This window comes from Dromaius novaehollandiae, chromosome 1 (genome assembly GCF_036370855.1).
Source record: "Dromaius novaehollandiae isolate bDroNov1 chromosome 1, bDroNov1.hap1, whole genome shotgun sequence".
Lineage (NCBI taxonomy): Eukaryota > Metazoa > Chordata > Aves > Casuariiformes > Dromaiidae > Dromaius > Dromaius novaehollandiae.
Genome location: NC_088098.1, coordinates 30,731,801 through 30,748,527, shown reverse-complemented (window position 1 = coordinate 30,748,527; position 16,727 = coordinate 30,731,801). Strand labels below are relative to the sequence as shown.

The 16,727-nt window shown below is 39.3% G+C and overlaps 1 long non-coding RNA gene across 6 annotated transcripts in view; it reads left to right on the top strand.

Annotated features, from left to right (window-relative positions):
- LOC112983071 (uncharacterized) overlaps window positions 1–16,409 on the top strand; it is a 30,959-nt gene extending 14,550 nt beyond the window's left edge. For 5 of the 6 annotated variants that reach the window (XR_003259151.2, XR_003259150.2, XR_003259155.2 and 2 more), the window contains 2 exons: window positions 7,337–7,404; window positions 14,309–16,409. This is a non-coding gene — a long non-coding RNA (uncharacterized LOC112983071). The remainder of the gene's footprint in view (window positions 1–7,336; window positions 7,405–14,308) is intronic. The other variant, XR_010388139.1, reaches the window with a different exon arrangement.
- Window positions 16,410–16,727: the final 318 nt, after the last annotated feature.

The following is a 16,727-nucleotide window of genomic DNA, read 5'->3' as shown; positions in this document are numbered from 1 at the left end:
TCATGTAAAATCAATGAAGCCAGGTGCTTCAGAATTGCTGTGGCTGAACTGGAAGGAGAGTATCGTGTTTTTCTCTTAAATGTAATCAGTGATGCCTCAGAAGCAGTTGACATCCTTTTAAGTTTTTTATTTCACTTAAAATGGTAACAATACCTTTAATTTTCTTATCTCTAATAGTTTCTTAAACTTTTGTCTGTTTACAATTCTTAAAAAAAAAAAAGCAGAAACAGCTAATTAGTGTTTATAGAGACAAATAATTCTTTAACTGATACCATGTTCTTTTTTTCATAAGTGTTTTTTTCCTGTTCAGGTTGAATCTGCCTATAATCTAAAAATGTCTTAACTTTATATCTCTGAAATCCCCTTAACATTACGGGATTATTCATGTATAAAGTTATGTATGCAGATAACAGAAGTAGCATGGCTTAAGAATGCAAACACCTGAGACTGTATTTGTTATATATGGAACATATGATGCTTAATACAATATGACGTTCTGATTGGGGGATCTAAGTGCTCCTGCAATATTTTTTTTTTTTTTTAATTTAGAACTAAGGTTAGTGATTAAATGAAGTTTGAAGGAAATTATAGCACCTGGGCTTGAAGTGGTTAAAGAGGTTAAGGAGAAAAAACACAATTTTAAAATGGCCTTTCTCATGAACTTGGCTGTGTTTTTCAGTGGCAGAGGGCTGCACAGAGACTGTATTCCCACTTCTTTCTACAAAGCCCAAATTTGGTATCCTTTAACATTCACAGTGTAATATTTGTCAATGAAGAGAGCAAAGGGAACATTCAGCACCTGAAAAGCAACCCAGTTTCCGAAGGCATAGGAATTCTAGTCTGAAGGAAAAGGAAAATCTGAACCCAGATGAAAAAGTGAACCTGAGGTCTATACAGTATCCAGCTTGTAGGTGAAGAACTTTAAATATACTATCCTGCTTCAAATATTCTTGAAGCTTGGCTGTAATGCTTGAAAAAGCTTTCTAAAGTATTCAGTCAGCAGGCGAATCTGCAGTTTTAGGTTAGGTTTCTAACCTACCTTGTACCCAGGGGCAGGATAATTGTCATGGAACAGGAACTGTGAAAGTCAAGAGCGAGTGGGATGGCTTAATCTAGCTACAAAGGACTCTTGCAAAAGAGGGTCTTGGAGCTGTATAAAGCTATCAGCTGGTACCTATTTTACTTGGGAATTACAGCCTAGAATGCTGTCCTGATTGGTGTCTATGTCCTTTCACTTTAAATATGACAAGGAGTCATGGATTTTGTAAGAAAGATAACAGGAGGAAGAGTTGTCATCTTCCTCTTTCTAATAAATCACCGGGGAAGTTACAGCCTTCACCAAAGAAAACCCAGATTCTGTCTTAAGTGAAAGACTATATCTGTATTCACCTTGTAGGATGTATGCAGGGCCTGTTACTCAAGATCAGAGAATTTTTCCACTTTTGCATAGACTATAAGGCAGGGAGTGCCTCCAACCAGTTTCTCTCAGTGACGCTGCTGAGACGGAGTGGACTGTTACAGTGAATTTCAGATAGACAGTAAGTGGTTTTCTGTTTATTAAACACTGAAGATGTGTATGTGCCTCTACAGGGCATCTCCAAAGACTACTTTTCACTCAGCAGAGCTTATAAAGGCTGGCTCCTATCCTCTTCTGTGCAAATGGCCTTAACTGCCTTAGAAGATATATTTCTAATAAATGCTCAATCTGTCATTATTTTAGAGCAAGGAAAGATCAGGAGCAGAATTACAAACTCAGAAGGTTATGAAGACGTTATTAGATTCAGAAGCCTGTGGCCACAGTGCACTATGGGCAGGAGCTGTGCACTGGCAAAAGCCTTCATCACTGAGTCAGAGGCCATTCTAAAAAGTCTTCCTTAGGGAAAGCAGCTCGCACTCTCACTATATCAAGACTTCTTGGACACATGAGATTACGAGGGAGGCTCACTGGGAAGTGAAGTATGGCACCAGCTGGTCATCTCATGCACTGGTTCACCTGATAAAAGCCTATTTGAAATGGTTGCAAGCATATATTATCTTTTTCATCTTTGGCACTGATCAGTCCTAGAGTAGTTTGTGTTCCTTTGACACTGGTGAATCATTATTCAACATGGGTAGGACTGGTCTGGTCATCTGCATAGTTAGCCCCAACGACCTGAGAATGTCTCCTACTCTCCCTCTCCACTCCTAGCTGTGTTAGAGTTGATGAAGGGAGCAGCTGTGGCAACAGGCCGTGGCAGCACAGTATGTTTCTAGCCTTCTCCTACTCGTATCACATTTCTCCTCAGGATATGTTGTGGACCCTTAGCTCTGGAGCCACAGAATTTCTCAGTGCTACAGCTGTGTTAAAGCAAGCCTTTTCCCTGGGATTCTCTGTAGTAGGTGATAAAGATACTCAGATCTTGAAGGCCAAATGAGGTTTCTGCTGTCAAGACAGTAGCAATCCAACTCCTTATCCTAGGGGACACTGTGTTCCTGACACATGGCAGCACTTGAAGCGTTGATTAAGTGCGAAAAAATCAGGAGATTTCTGGAATGTGTTGATGACAATTTCTTGACACAGGTGGTTGATGAGTCAGCTAGGGGAGGTGCTCTGCTGGACTTGTTACTCATGAACCAGGACAGACTGGTTGGGGAGTGAAGGTTGAGGGCAGCTTTGGCTGCAATGACCATTAGATTGTGTAGTTTAAAATCCTGAGAGAAGTGAGCACAACAAATAGAAGAATTGCAACTCTGAACTTCTGGAGAGCAGATTTTGGCTTGTTTGGGAATCTGCTTGGCAGGATCCCATGGGAGCCTGCCCTGGAGGGCAAGGAGTTCTAGGAGAGGTTATTGACCTTCAGGACGGCCTCCTCAAAGCACAGAAACGATCCATTCCAAATCACAGAAAGTTGAGCAAAGTGACAGAAGGCCGGTATGGATGAACAGGAAAGTCTTGACTGAGGTCAGACAGAAAAGCAAAGTACACAGAAGGTAGAAGCAGGGACAGGCTAGCTGGGTGGGATATAGAGACATTGCCCAAGCCAACAGGGAGGGAATTGGGAAAGCTGATGTTGAAACTAGCAAGGGCAGTTGAAACTAGTGAAGGGCATAAAATGTGGGTCAAGTGCTCAATGTGGCAGTGGACCTAGTGACAAAAGATATGGAAAAGGTTGATGTACTCGATGCCTTTTTCTGTCTTTGTTTTTTTGTTTTTTAAAACTGGTAAAGTTTGCCCTCAGGCCTGAGGCTAGTAGCAGAGTCTGTGAGAATGAAGCAGTGCCCACAGCAGAAAAAGACTGAACACTTAAGCTTTTTGAACATACACAAGTCCATGGGACCAGAGGGGATGCATCTGAGGGTGCTGAGGAAGCTGGCCTATGTCATCGTGAGGTTCCTGTCCATCAGCTTTGACAGGCCATGGTGATTGGGGAAGTAAGTCCCTGAAGTCTGGAGAAAGACAAATGTCATAACTGTCTTCAAGGAGGGCAAGAAAGAAGATCCAGGGAACTGCAAGCTTATCAGCGAAGATGATTAGAAACAGGCAGCTTAGATTTACCAAGAGCAAACTGTCCCTGACCAAGCTGACTGACTTCTAGGATAAGATGATGGACTCTATGGGCAAGGGTATGGTAGTGGATGTTGTTTACCTTGATTTTAGCAACACCTTTGGCAAGGTCTTTGACAGTGTCTTTATAGATGAGATATGGACAGTGTAAGTGGAAATAAAGTGGATGGAAAATTGGCTGGACTGCCAGGCTCAAAGGGTTGTGATCTGCAGTACAAAGTCCAACTGACAGCTGGTTGCGAGTAGAGATCCCCTTCAGGGACTGATTCTGGGGCCAGTACTGTTTAATGCCTTCAGTGTTAATGATCTGGACTATGGGGAGAGTGCATTCTCAGCAAGTTTGTGGATTATACCAAATTGTGGGGGAGCTGTTGATATGCTGGAGCTGCTGTTCAGAGGGACCTGGACAGGCTGGAGGAATGGGCTGACAGGAGCCTCATCAAGCTCAGCAATGGCAGACAAAGTCCTGCATCTGGGATTGAATGACACCATGCACCAGCACAGGCTGGGTGTCAGCTGACTAGAGAGCAGCTTTGCAGAAAGGGACCTGGAGTCCTGATAGACAAGCTGAGTGTGAATCACCAGTTGGGGCAAGGAAGGCCAACTGCATCCTGGACTATACTAGCAAGGGTGTAGTCAGTAGGTCCAGAGAAGTAATTATTCTCCTCTATTTGGCTCATGTGAGACTGCATCTGGATTACTATTCTGGGTTGCCCAGTACAAGAAAGGCATTCACACACTGGTATGGCTGCTGCAAAGTGTCACCAAGATCACATGGGCTGGAGTACAAGGCATATGAGGAGAGGCTGAGAAAACTGAGCTTGTTCAGCTTGTAGAAGAGAAGGCTTCAGGGGATCTTACTGCTGTCTGCAACTACTTAATGGAGGGGGATACAGAGAAGAGTTCCCGACTGTTCATGGAGGTATATAGTGATAGGACAAAAGTTAATTGACACGAGTTGCAACACTGGAAATTCTGATTATATGTACAGAAAAATCTTTTCACTATGAGGGTGGTTGAGCACTAGAACAGGTTGTCCATAGATGTTGTGGAATTTCCATCCTTAAGAGATGTGCAAAACCCAACTGGATGTGGCCATGAGCAACCTGCTGTATTTGGACCAGCTTTGAATGAGAAGTTGGACTAGATAATCTCCAGAGGTGACTTCCAGCCTGTCCCTCAGAAGGCAAGGCAGAGAGCAACAGATGGCAACAGTTTCTGCTCTCCAATTTAAATTTGCCACTGCATGTTAAAGAGCTCAAGTGTCAGAGGTGAGGCATCTCCACATTTCGATGTCAAAAGAGTTTATATTTTGAGGACTGCAGTTTTTAATGTAGAACCCTAAAATCTGCCTGAATCTCTTGTTGAATCTGGCTCTTTGTATTGAACTTTGAAAAGCCCGGCTCTATATTCAGAGTATTCATGCTTCTCCACTGAAAACCTGAAAGACCTAAGAGGATGATTAATCAGGATTAGTCTGAGCAACATTTTCCTTCCAATGGCCCTAAAAAGAGATTGGAGATGGAAGAAAAGTGGTTTGGAGTGGCCCTGTTCTTTCAGGATAAGACCATATGTGACTGTGTGCACAAATTGCTGTTTTCCTCTGCGGGTTTCTTATCTATTTAATAGTTAATGCATATTTGTCTGTAGATGTACTAGCTAGTGTACATGACTGCGAGTGGCACCTATTTGGAGTTAGATCATAATTGTCTCCTAACTGGTGTTAATTTCCATGTTCCAACCATTCTGCTTAACTTTTGCATTAGCAAAGCTATATGAGAATGCAATGTTGTTGGCATCAGAATGTTGTGCAATATTATATTCAGAGCTACACATTCCAAGAAGAACTATGTAAAATGAAAAGCTGACATATTAGTATCGTTTTGTTAAAAAGTATGCACATTCTAAACACAGTGCTTGGAAAAATGCTAGCTATCTCCTTATGACTGTGATCAAATTCTGTATGTTTTATAAGAAGACAGTATGAACCTATTTTATGTCCCACTAAAAATTTAATATCCACGATATATATTTTAATGGAATATGTGACTTTTCTTTCTCCCAGTATAATCATTCACAGTTTTGCAAAATAGATATGGATCTCTGATTTGGCAGCAGCAGCTTCCATGGGTATAGGTAACAAGACAAATGTAAGGGAGTGGATAATCACAACCTTTATCTTAAAGAAAAATGTCCAGCATATTTTTAATTTTTGGTATTTAGAAAGCATTACTAGGATTTTGTCTTAAATCTAGCACTTCATCATTAGTTTGATTAAAAAAATAGCCTCTATTTATATAATAAAATAGTTAGAATATAAATGCTTTTCTGCTTTCCTCAGTAGTATGTTAACAAATCCACACACTGGCTTATTTTATTAGAAACATGAAGGGGTAAATGGGATTTTTCAAATGAGGAAAAAAAATATTTATCAGTTTTCAACACTTAGATTCAATTATGTCATACTCTGTAAGAAAAAATTATGTGGCTGTTCAGTTTTATTTTAGAAGAGGTTTCATGATCCAAAAAACAACTCTTTCAGCATGTCTAGTATAAGTGTCACTTAAACACTGGTCACAAGAATACACTTCTACAAAAAATACACTTCTACAAAAGAAGCTGTAACTAATTAGAAATTATTTTCTTAACTAAGGGAAAAAAGACTATTTAAATATCTTTGAAAATTCAAGATATCTTTTCTGCATCTTTTTTTAAGTTTATTTGTTTGATAGTTTTCAGATTGTATCATACACTCTAATCTTCCTGACATACTAGGACTTTGATTACCTAAAAATAGTGTGTAAAATTTGTGTGTTCATGGTTAATATTCATAAATGGTGCTGACTAGTATATATATGCATAGTATAAAATATCATTGTAAAAGAAATAACACTATACTTATTGGAGAGTAAAAGAAACCCTTGTCATTCTTTTCTTTTTTTCTGTTTTTACTTACTGCCTGTTTTGGGCATGTTGTCTCAGTGTAGTTTCTGCTATGGTGATGTCTGTGTAGGATCTTCAATAGTTCCTCTTATAAAGAGAACTGGAAGGTAGTCTATATTAGCTACTAGTTTACTTGATCATGTCCTGGAATATCCCTAGCCTTCAGTCAAACTCATTGACTTTCTCTCTTGTTTTAGAGTGGGTAGAGACAGCTGATAGGCCTGGAGTCACAGTCAATGAGGATCTAGTCAAAACAGTCAATATTGTCCAGAAAGTGAGTCAACTCATTCTAAAGCAGACATGTATGTTTAGTCAGATGAACTGCTCTCTAGACTCCATTGGCGAAGATATGTCAGGTTAGATGAGATGGATCCCACTCTTACATTCCCTAGATGTTCCTGCTCATCTGTTTGAGTGTGAATTGAAGGACTTAAAGAAGTTTGCATTGCCATTGCAGTTGTGACCTCCACAGACTCAGCCTTACTAGGATAGCTGTAATTATCAGCCTAGCACTGCCAGCTGCCTATGTGAACTCTCCAGTACATGAACTCTTCATATTCTATACGTGAGTCCCTGACACTATCACCATTTAAATGCAGAAGTTCCCATTCTTTGGTCATCTTTACTAAAAACTGGCTCTACTAAGAGCCATGTTTACACTTTAGAAAGTTTGCTTTTTAAATATCTCCAGAATTTTTTAATCAAATTGGCTGACAGATTCTAAAAAAACAATTAGATTCAACGTATTTCCAATTAGACATACCTAGGAAACATTTGGGTCTGAACCTTCCACTTCTAATATGAATACCTCTGACCAACTCATCCAACTATGCCATTTTGGTTCCACAGGGTATTGGCAGTTTTTGGAAACATTCCAGAATGTCATGCTTCCAAACATTGTATGAGACCTGCACCAAGTAAGTATTAGAAACAAATTCTGACTGAACTGTGTTATATAATGCATGTCACATTCTGTCTAGCAGTTGGATTTGTTTACTGGCATATGAAAAGAGAAATACAGCCTCATCTTGTAGTTCTGGATCTCCTACTCCTATGCCCCTTCTCAGGAACAGAGAGAAACATCTACAGATGGTGGGTCAGAAGTGCAGATATACTTTAGATAAAGGAGAGAGAGCAAAGATCAAGTCTGATGGATCAACATGCATATAGGTTCTCTGAACAATGTTCCCTTTTTTTTAATCCCAGTACTTCATCTCAACTGGCCTTTTTGTCTAATGCCTGCTTCCACATCTTCCCTCACAGGTTGCTGGCAGAAAAGGGAAAAAGATGGAAGAAGGGAGGGCCCAGGGCTGTGGCTGACACTTTGTAGGCACTTATAGCAACCATCAGCACAATGTGGGAGGAGAAGTGGGAGTGGATTTCACAGAAACCTCTGATCAGGAAGCTGCCTAAGCAAGCCAGTAGGGAATGGCTGCATTCCCGGGGAGTTTCCTAATTACTGTGCCACCAGGGCAAGCTCGGGAGCATATCACAGCCGGTGCCAAACAATCTTGTCTTCAGCTGCCTTTGCTGAAGCACTGACTTTGTGGTTGCGCTTGAAGAATGTTTAATGATTTGGCCCCTGTAGGTGAAACAGGGAGGGAACTTCCTGTTTTGGGAATCTCATTCAGTCTTCAGGTGTGAACTATAATGTTCAAGCTACGTGAAAATAATAAGACTAGGTATGTTTGCGTTATGGCAAAATCTTAGGTTCATAGGAACATAAGTATTTCAGTACCAATAGGGATTTGATGACAGCTGACCTGAGATGGTGAATCTCTGCAGTGCCTTTGAACCTTCCAAGGACTGGTGCCAAATAACAAAAATGTGTGGTATCTCAGCATTGCACCCAAAAATAACAGGTTAAAGCAGGTTTTATGCTTGCAGGGATATTTTTTCACTGGGTGAAATCATATCTGCAAGAGATTCTATGGAGTTTGTTAAATGTGAGACCAGACTAGATGATTTAATGGTGGCTTTTAGCTCTAAAAACTTTGACTGCATGTCCACCTAAGAGCTATTAAAATGAGAAGATTCTCATAGCAAATAAGTTTTGCCTTGCTGTGCAGTGTGTGGGTACACCACACTTATTGATACCTGGATCTGTTGGAATAACTACTAGCAGTAGGCTATTATCCTTACGTGGCCAGCTTTTGTTTTGGTGAGGCACACAGGTTTCCTGACAACAGATAATCTTGGGGCTGAGATGCCATTTTCACCCTTTTCCACCAACTGTGTATTCATCTGTCCCATCCTTTCCATCTTTTGTCTGTCTCCTCTAATCCCTGTCCCTGGCTCTGTGCCCTATTCCTATCTTCCTCAAATAGCCAATCCTAATTTAATTTATCAGGTTGTTCATCTTGGCCCTAATCTCCTTGCTTAGTAAATCCTTGTCCTAGGAGCTCCTGGCTTCAGTCTTCTTGTCAATCACTTCCATTTCCTCCTGTAACATCCAAGTCCTTATTTCTGTTCTTACCTAGCCAAACCAAACTGATTTCCTCTTTGCGCCTTATCCTACCTATCTCTTTCCAACCAATCCAGCCCCCAGCCTGTCTTCACAGCCTTGTTTCAGGTCTTGCCCTACCTTATTTGTCAGGTCACTCACCGTTTGCTCCACATACTCTAGCTCTTCATGAGATTTTATACCCTCCCTTTGTGTCTCCTTTCCTCTACCCTTCACTGATCATTTTATGTACTGTACTTTAAGTATCTAACTTGGTTATGAGAGAAAGAAGGGAGGCCATATTAAGTACCTGAAGTTGGGTAGCTGCTGGTAGGAATATCCTCCAAAGTTCCAGTAGAAAAAAAGTAGACTTCTTCGAAGAGGTGGTTCCTAATAACAAAGATAGTTGCTTAAAGCAGACAGTGTAAATACCCCCTGGTACAGAGTTATCATTAATCAGAATAGCTATAAATAAATGTGACACTTCCTCAATAGATTAAAAGGTGGTGCATTGCTGAAGCTTTACTCTGTTGTTCCTGAAATCTTAAGTATTCAATCTAACCTGAAATACCAAATGCATCTACAAATAGAGATTGTAAAAAATGTTGTCTGCTAAAGACGTTCTTCAAATTTATGTAAAAATGAATACCACTACCCTTTAACTTATTTAAGGCTGAAATCCTAGAATCGCAATCAGAACTCTTTGCTGCGGAATTGGTATCATCGTTGGTGACATAAGTAGAAGACCTCTAAGAATGTTTAAATAGACTGACCTTGTGTCTCACGTAATGAATATGCTAAGTAATTCTTGAGTGACTCCACCTAAGAATTATGGAATTTAATTCTAAAATCACTGTAGGAATTAAATAAATGACAGTATGTCAAATGTCAGGATCCAACTCCCGAAAGTATGGATCTTTTTCTCTTGGGAAAACAGTAAAACAGTCATATGAGTCAGGCCAGAAAAGAAACAGAGTAGACATGTTATCACCTGCATGTCTCATTTAAAGCTTTAATATGTTTTAATTAAGCAAGAGATCTAAAATCAATATAACAGGATGGTATATAATAAAACATTATACCTCACAAGAGTAGTGAGGAAACCATTTAGCCTGGTCTCTTAAAGAAAAAAGGCTCATGAAAGCATGCTGTTCACCCATCTGTATCACCCCACCCTTTGAAAGCAGCATTTGAGCATTTAGCTGGTTTCAACCATGCACAAGTACAGGTCTCTCAGATACTAAGTTTCCACAGGTTTTGTGAGAGTAGCTGGTGAGGTAGGTTTATGCTGGAGGCTGTTTTGTCTGGTACAACATAGCTAGCTGTAAAATCACAGCCTATTCCTGAATCAGCAGTTAAATCTGTACTAACTGCGCTTGGCTCTGACGTTGTCTCCTCCTGCTTCTTCTTACCTCATCTGCTCCAGCTCTCATCCGGAGACTGTTACCAGAGAGGCTTACCTGCTCTTGTTTTTATGAGTTTGGAAATATAGTCAGATAAACCCCACTAAGGGGAAGACTTAGTGTGGGTTTATCTCTAACGGGACACCAGAAAATCCATATAAATACTATAACTGCAGAAAACTTGATTCAGAGTTTGTGCCTTCTCAGACATTAAGTCAATCAGGCTTAAAGCCCAAATCCAAAGGAAAGCAAGTTTTGTTAGATTGATATTCACTGAACTACATTTTAATTAATCTTACGCTTAACTTTGGTTGCCAGCAGGACAGTTACTATGCACCAGCATGATAGCTTTGGTATCCTTCTCCTGTGAGATGATCGGCTTCAAAATGATTTAAATAATCAGATGAAATTTGGGACTAGCAAATCTTAGTTTTATACTGAATTAAAATACCATGTCCACTTTTATATGCCACACTTTAAGAAAGCAGTGAGTCAGCTGGAGACAGTCCAGAGGAGAGTGACAAGAAAGATCAGAAGTGTAGAAATTATAACCTACAAGAAAAACTGAGTATATTATGTTAGTTTAGTCTGGCAAAGAAAAGATAAAGAGAAGACATTATAACAGAAGAGGTTGCTTCAAGGAGGAAGTGAATAATCTATTTTCCTTCCCTATGTTTGATAGGACAAGAAGTAATAGGCTTAAACTACAGCAAGAAAGATTTATTTTAGAAATTACAGAAAACTTTAATGGTGAGGCTAGGGAATAGATTGCCTGGCGAGCTTTTGGAGTTTCCATCTCCATTGGAGATCTGTAAGAACAGAGTGCTTGAATAACTGCTTCCTGCAGGCAGGAAGATGGATTAGGTGTCTTCTAGAGGTCTCTTCTAGGTCTACTATATATTTTATTCTAGTAGTAAACCACAGTTTAAAAGTTAGGCTTCATATACTCTTCTTATGCTATCTCATTCTTGTCTTTAAGCAGTGAGAAAATCCTTCTGTAAAAAAGAGAGTAAACAATGCTATTACTCCTGTGATCTTCTTGTAATGAAAAATGGAAATATATCGTGGAATAAGTACTTTTTGATATACCTTCATTTAGATAATTGCACTGAAGTACTTGGAAAGTTGGCTATAATGGGGGAAAAATATATAATGTGATAAAATTCATTTGTTTAAAATCACTTTTTCAGCACCTGTTACTGTTGTAGTGAATGGTATCACTGTAGATCACTCATATGGGAACTTCAGCAATCAATTGAATAAAATTGCCCTAATTGCATTCAGAATATTAAATATAGTTTTCGATTTTTATATTATCATCTTTTCTGTTTTAAAGATTTCATTTAACTGGGAATATTAGAAGTAGCACTTTAGTTTTCAAAAATTGTATGTATCATGTGAAATCCATTAAAAAAGAAAAAGATGAAGTGTAGACATTTCGAGAGAACTTTTAAAATCCCTTCTACTTTCTTTGTGACTGAATCCTCCAGAACCAAATGGTTGGGTCTAGAAGGCTGACTCCAGGTATATGAATCACATTTCTCAGACACGTACTCCCAATAGAGTTTTGAATCTATTTATTTGTTTAATTCTAGACATTCTTTATTTTTCACAGTTGGCATTATAACTTCAATACAGTTTGTTTATATTTCTTGTAACATGACTAGGGCATAGCACTTCTACTGTAGAATGTCGCAAAAATTTTATTTGACTCTTCGATTTCTTGAATATTAGTTTTTAAATATTTTTTCTGTTCAGCTGTGGAAGGTCTTCTTTGGGGAAAAACATGAACAAAGAAATTGAGTTAAATTCAGCACAACAATGCCCAACTTGGTGCATGTTGCCAGCTATCTGGATCCTCTTTCCCTTCTAGCTGCTTAGACCTCAGGAGAGCTTGGTGCCAAAGTAAGGCATGGTCAGCAGTCAGAGCTGAGCAGTGAGCTGCCTCTGGTGCCCCCGAGGCTTGCTGAGTTAGGCCTTTAGGGCCAGGCTCATGGGAAACACTGGCTTTCCTCAAGTTTCTCAGGTGCAGACCCTGGGAGACCGCCTTACTTACCCATTCCAAACTTTTGGCACATGGGCTGAGCCTTACTGCCAGGGCACTTATCCTAGCCTGAGACTTGCTTCAAACCTCCTTCTTGTCTTTTGCTTTCTTATCACAGGTATCTTTCCTTAGGGCCCCAGGTACCCCATGCTTTCATATTGGAGCATGAAGTCTTGCTCTGAGCAACCCTAGGGAAATAAAGTAACCACGCAGTACAGTATGAATTATTCTGGCAGCAACAGCCCACTCCCAGGTGTTTTTTTCCCCCAAGACCAGCTCAGGGAGGGAAGGATGCTCAGATGGTGTGGTTTAGCATGTTCATAATGAGCTCAAAACTGTCATGAATTGCCAAACCCAGCACCTAGATTGTCTTATGCAATAAGACCTATATGCAATAGGACCAGATATGTAGCATGGATATATGTATATGATGTGCACTGCTCTTCTGCCATTAAAACAGCTGTGGGGCCTGTTCAGTGGGCAAGGCTTAGCAATGTTGCCTAAAGGATAGGTAAGGGCAGATGAGCACCTTTGGTACAAACTCTGCTCCAAATCAAGAAAAGATGCAATTAGGAAACAGATATCTTACTCTAAGTGTCCTATCTGCTGGGAAGGATGGTTCAGCTGGGACTGAAGGCAAAGGAAATAGGGAACACATTGTTTAAGAATACCAGTGAGATTTGTCATGAGTTTGTGTTCAGTGACATTAGAATTTAGGTGACTTTACGAAGCTGTAGCAGTAGAAATTTATGCACTGAAGAGATGTAGCCACTGATTTAATGAACTGGAAACTGAGCAAAGATTTTGAAGGTTTCACTTGTGTGTAAATGTTGGGCTTGGATACCTAAGCTCCTGCAGACATACTCGTCCTGTAGATTTCAGCACAGTATAGGGTTATCTAAAGTTAATTTTAAATAAGATTGGCCAGGTACTGGAAGCAGCCAGTCGTAGGGAGCTCTATCCATAAAAATTTATCAGCAAGAAGTTCTGGCTTCTCAAGTTCACATAGCTTCTATTGTCTGAAGTTGAATGCTTGAAGCTAGCTCAGTAGGCCCTTTCACTGGTAGTTTTCTGACTGTGACGCACAGCAAATTCCCTGAAATATGCTAAAACATGGAGTGTTTTAGCAGCAAGACAAAAGTTCACAGTGATGTGTAAAAAAGGATCAACAGTGGCCCAGCACACTGGGAACCTCTGTACAGCAACCTGTTGATGAACTCAAATCTCCTCATGTATCTAACTCTTAAGAACATTTGTTCTTATAAAAAACACATGAAAAAGAAAAAAAGTTTAATAAACAGTCAATTTCTGATTGAGAAGCTCAAAAGGAAATAGATAGTTGTAGGAAGCAAGAATGCTGTCAGATTTTTCTTGTATTTTTAAAACCATCACCACTATACTGGGCATTCGCATTCTCTAATGGAGATCAGGCACATATTCAAAGTAGTTTTACAGGTACATCTCCCTACATTCAAAAGACACAATGGGTTTTAAACAGTTTCATAGCACAGATGGTTCATGATGGCCATTAACCTAGATAAGTGAGTATCAGTTTGGTGCATCTGTAATGGCCTGCGGGTAAAAAATTGTTCTTCTTTATTCATCTGTTTGTAATCTTTTTTCTAGATTTTGTTTTACAAAGCAGGTTCATTTTTGCATTTGGAAAAAAATAACCTTATGGTAAGAGCATTTGCCACAAAGCGTTTGCCAATGTATGTTTCTCTGGAATTTAGTAGCCATGGTACATCTTAGCAGCTAATCAAAACCTTCTAAACTTGGATATGTACCTTGACATCAACTAAAACACTCCTAAATAGTAAAGATTTTTAAATGACTATTACTATACCTGTTGAAACTGAATCAATTGGAATTCCAAGAGAGAGTTTTATATTCTCTTTTTAATATGCATTTCTTTTACGCTGCTGGGACAGATCATGTAACTTTGCAAGAAAAGAGAGAAGGTTCCCTGCACGTGAAATCCTGACGATGCCATGTTAAAGTGGAAAGTACGGAGATACCTGAATGACGTTCATGGTGCAAAATCCTGGGAAGGGCAGAACCCAAGCGCTCCAGGAAATGCAGAGCTGAGATTTAAAGATGAGCATTGGGGCTGCTCTGTAGCCCAGAGCCTCATGTCGTGCTGGTGCCCGAATGGTTGTGTCAGCAGAGACTCCTAGTGGACATGCTGTGCTTGCTGTGAGAAGAAAAGCAATAAATCTTGGAGGAAGTCACACCACCTCTCATCATGACATAGGTTTGGCAAAAGTGCCTCACCCACCCTACTCGCATAGAAAAAAAGAGAAGCACCCTCCCGGCAGAGCCAATGTGTCAGCACGGTATGTACACTAGGGCTTGTGATTTCTCCTGCCTCCCACATGTGCCTTAAATGACATAGATATGTAAGAAGACTTTTGCAGTGTAAATTTGGGATTAATTTTGTCCCTTGGGATCTCTTCAGGTTTACTAAATAATAACATAAAAGTGTATTCTAAAAATACAATTTCAATATACTGTGATATGCTACATGATATCTTGGTCTAATTATATGTGATGCATATTTACATGAACCTTAATGAGACTTACAAAAGTAACAGGCACATTTTAAAGAAAATTGGATTAAATGGCTTAATTCTTCACAGTTAAAGACTTTAAATTTTAATGAAGTCTTGAGTTTGAGGATAATAACTATAAGACTGGATGCTTAAAAAAACTAAAATTTAAAACCAAGTTTGTATGTCTGTAATGTGCATTATCATCGATGTGTTTGTGTAGCAGTAATTCCTAGAAGTATGTGCATTAAAATGACAAATTTCAAAAGCCAGCATAGGCCTTTTCCAAACACCTCAGGGTTTTGTAGTGTGTTTTTATCTCGCTGTACCTAGGCTGATGTCCTGCACTGGTGCAAACGCAAATGCATGTGTGGAAACTTCTGCACAATGCCACTAATGAAATGTATTGGTGTGGTTCTCTTTCAGTCATGGGGGAATGCAATTTTAGCTTTGCTTAATGTGTAGTACAGGCAAAAGGCTCTTTGATTCTCTATTTTCTACCTCAAATACAATCTTTACAGAAAAAAACATCAGAGGTAACTTGTATTCCAGCCTATCATTCCTCTTGTCTGTTGTTACAATGCCTCCTGACCTCAGGAATTTTCTGGACTTTCTAAATATTCTGATCTGTGGATTTTAAAGTTTCCTTCGATTTGAATTTTTTTCCCTGTGCCTCCTGAAGTTCTAAAGAACTTTGCATTAAACTTTCAGTTATGAGCAGTGGAACTGATGAAGCCCAGATAATTCCCGCAGTTATTTTAAGCTCTTTCTCACATTGGGCCCTTCTCACAGGTAGGATTATCTGCTTGTCTGGGAAAGAAATCATTTTGGACCTCTATGTATGTTGTTCGACGAGATGGGTTTCAGGTGCTGATTGTCCAGCTGTCTGCTGCTCCCGAAATGAGTGAAAGGCTGAGTTGTAGGTAATTCTCTTTCCCTGGGAGTGTACATGTGTGTGTGCACTGTGTGTGGTGTGGGCAGGGGTTCATCCTCTCGTCTACTTACTGGCCACTATTCATACCTGTTGACAACACAAACGGTTTTAATAGCAGCCATATACATAAAAAAGAGTTGGCCCATAAGAAGCCTACCTGTACTAGAAATTTTTTTGGTTGTCATGAGGTGATAAGAATTTGTCTTGGCCTAGGGAAAGGTATTTGTTAATTGGAGAAATGGCCATAAAACCTTGTGATGAATTAATTTGTTGGATCTGTATGTATTTAGAGGATAATAAGAATGCTTTGATGGTAATAAAAGAAACTCCTAATAAGCCATTTATGTGGTTATTCAGTTTTGCCTGCAACAATTTTGTTAAGTCATCATAATTCTAAAGGGATTTAATAACAGGTTTGCAATTTTTGTGACCTTTATGACATTACTAATATAGTGTTATGTAAAAATGAATGAATTTATGTTTAACTAATGGAATAAGGTATTCTTGAAGTGCTGTGAAATACACAAATATATAACCTAAACAGTTTGAGTTTTGGTGTGTTTAAGAAGTAATTCTTCAGACCTTTTCCCAAGCTGTTACCTTTGCTTTCTGTTGGTCAGCTTGTCCTGTGAGGGTGAAGATGCTGTCTCTAATGGGGAAAAGAAACTTATAAAAATATATTGCTTTCAGTCTGCTTTCAGAGTTATTTTTAGTATGACTAGTCAAAGTGGAGACTAGCAAAAGTAATAATTGTTCATTAAACTTTATCGATCTCAAGCCAAATCTGGTGGTCAAAAAACTTTCATACCTCTGAGACATCCTCTGTTCTGCCCAGTTTGGTTGAAGTTGTCCAATAGGTTGAAAAAT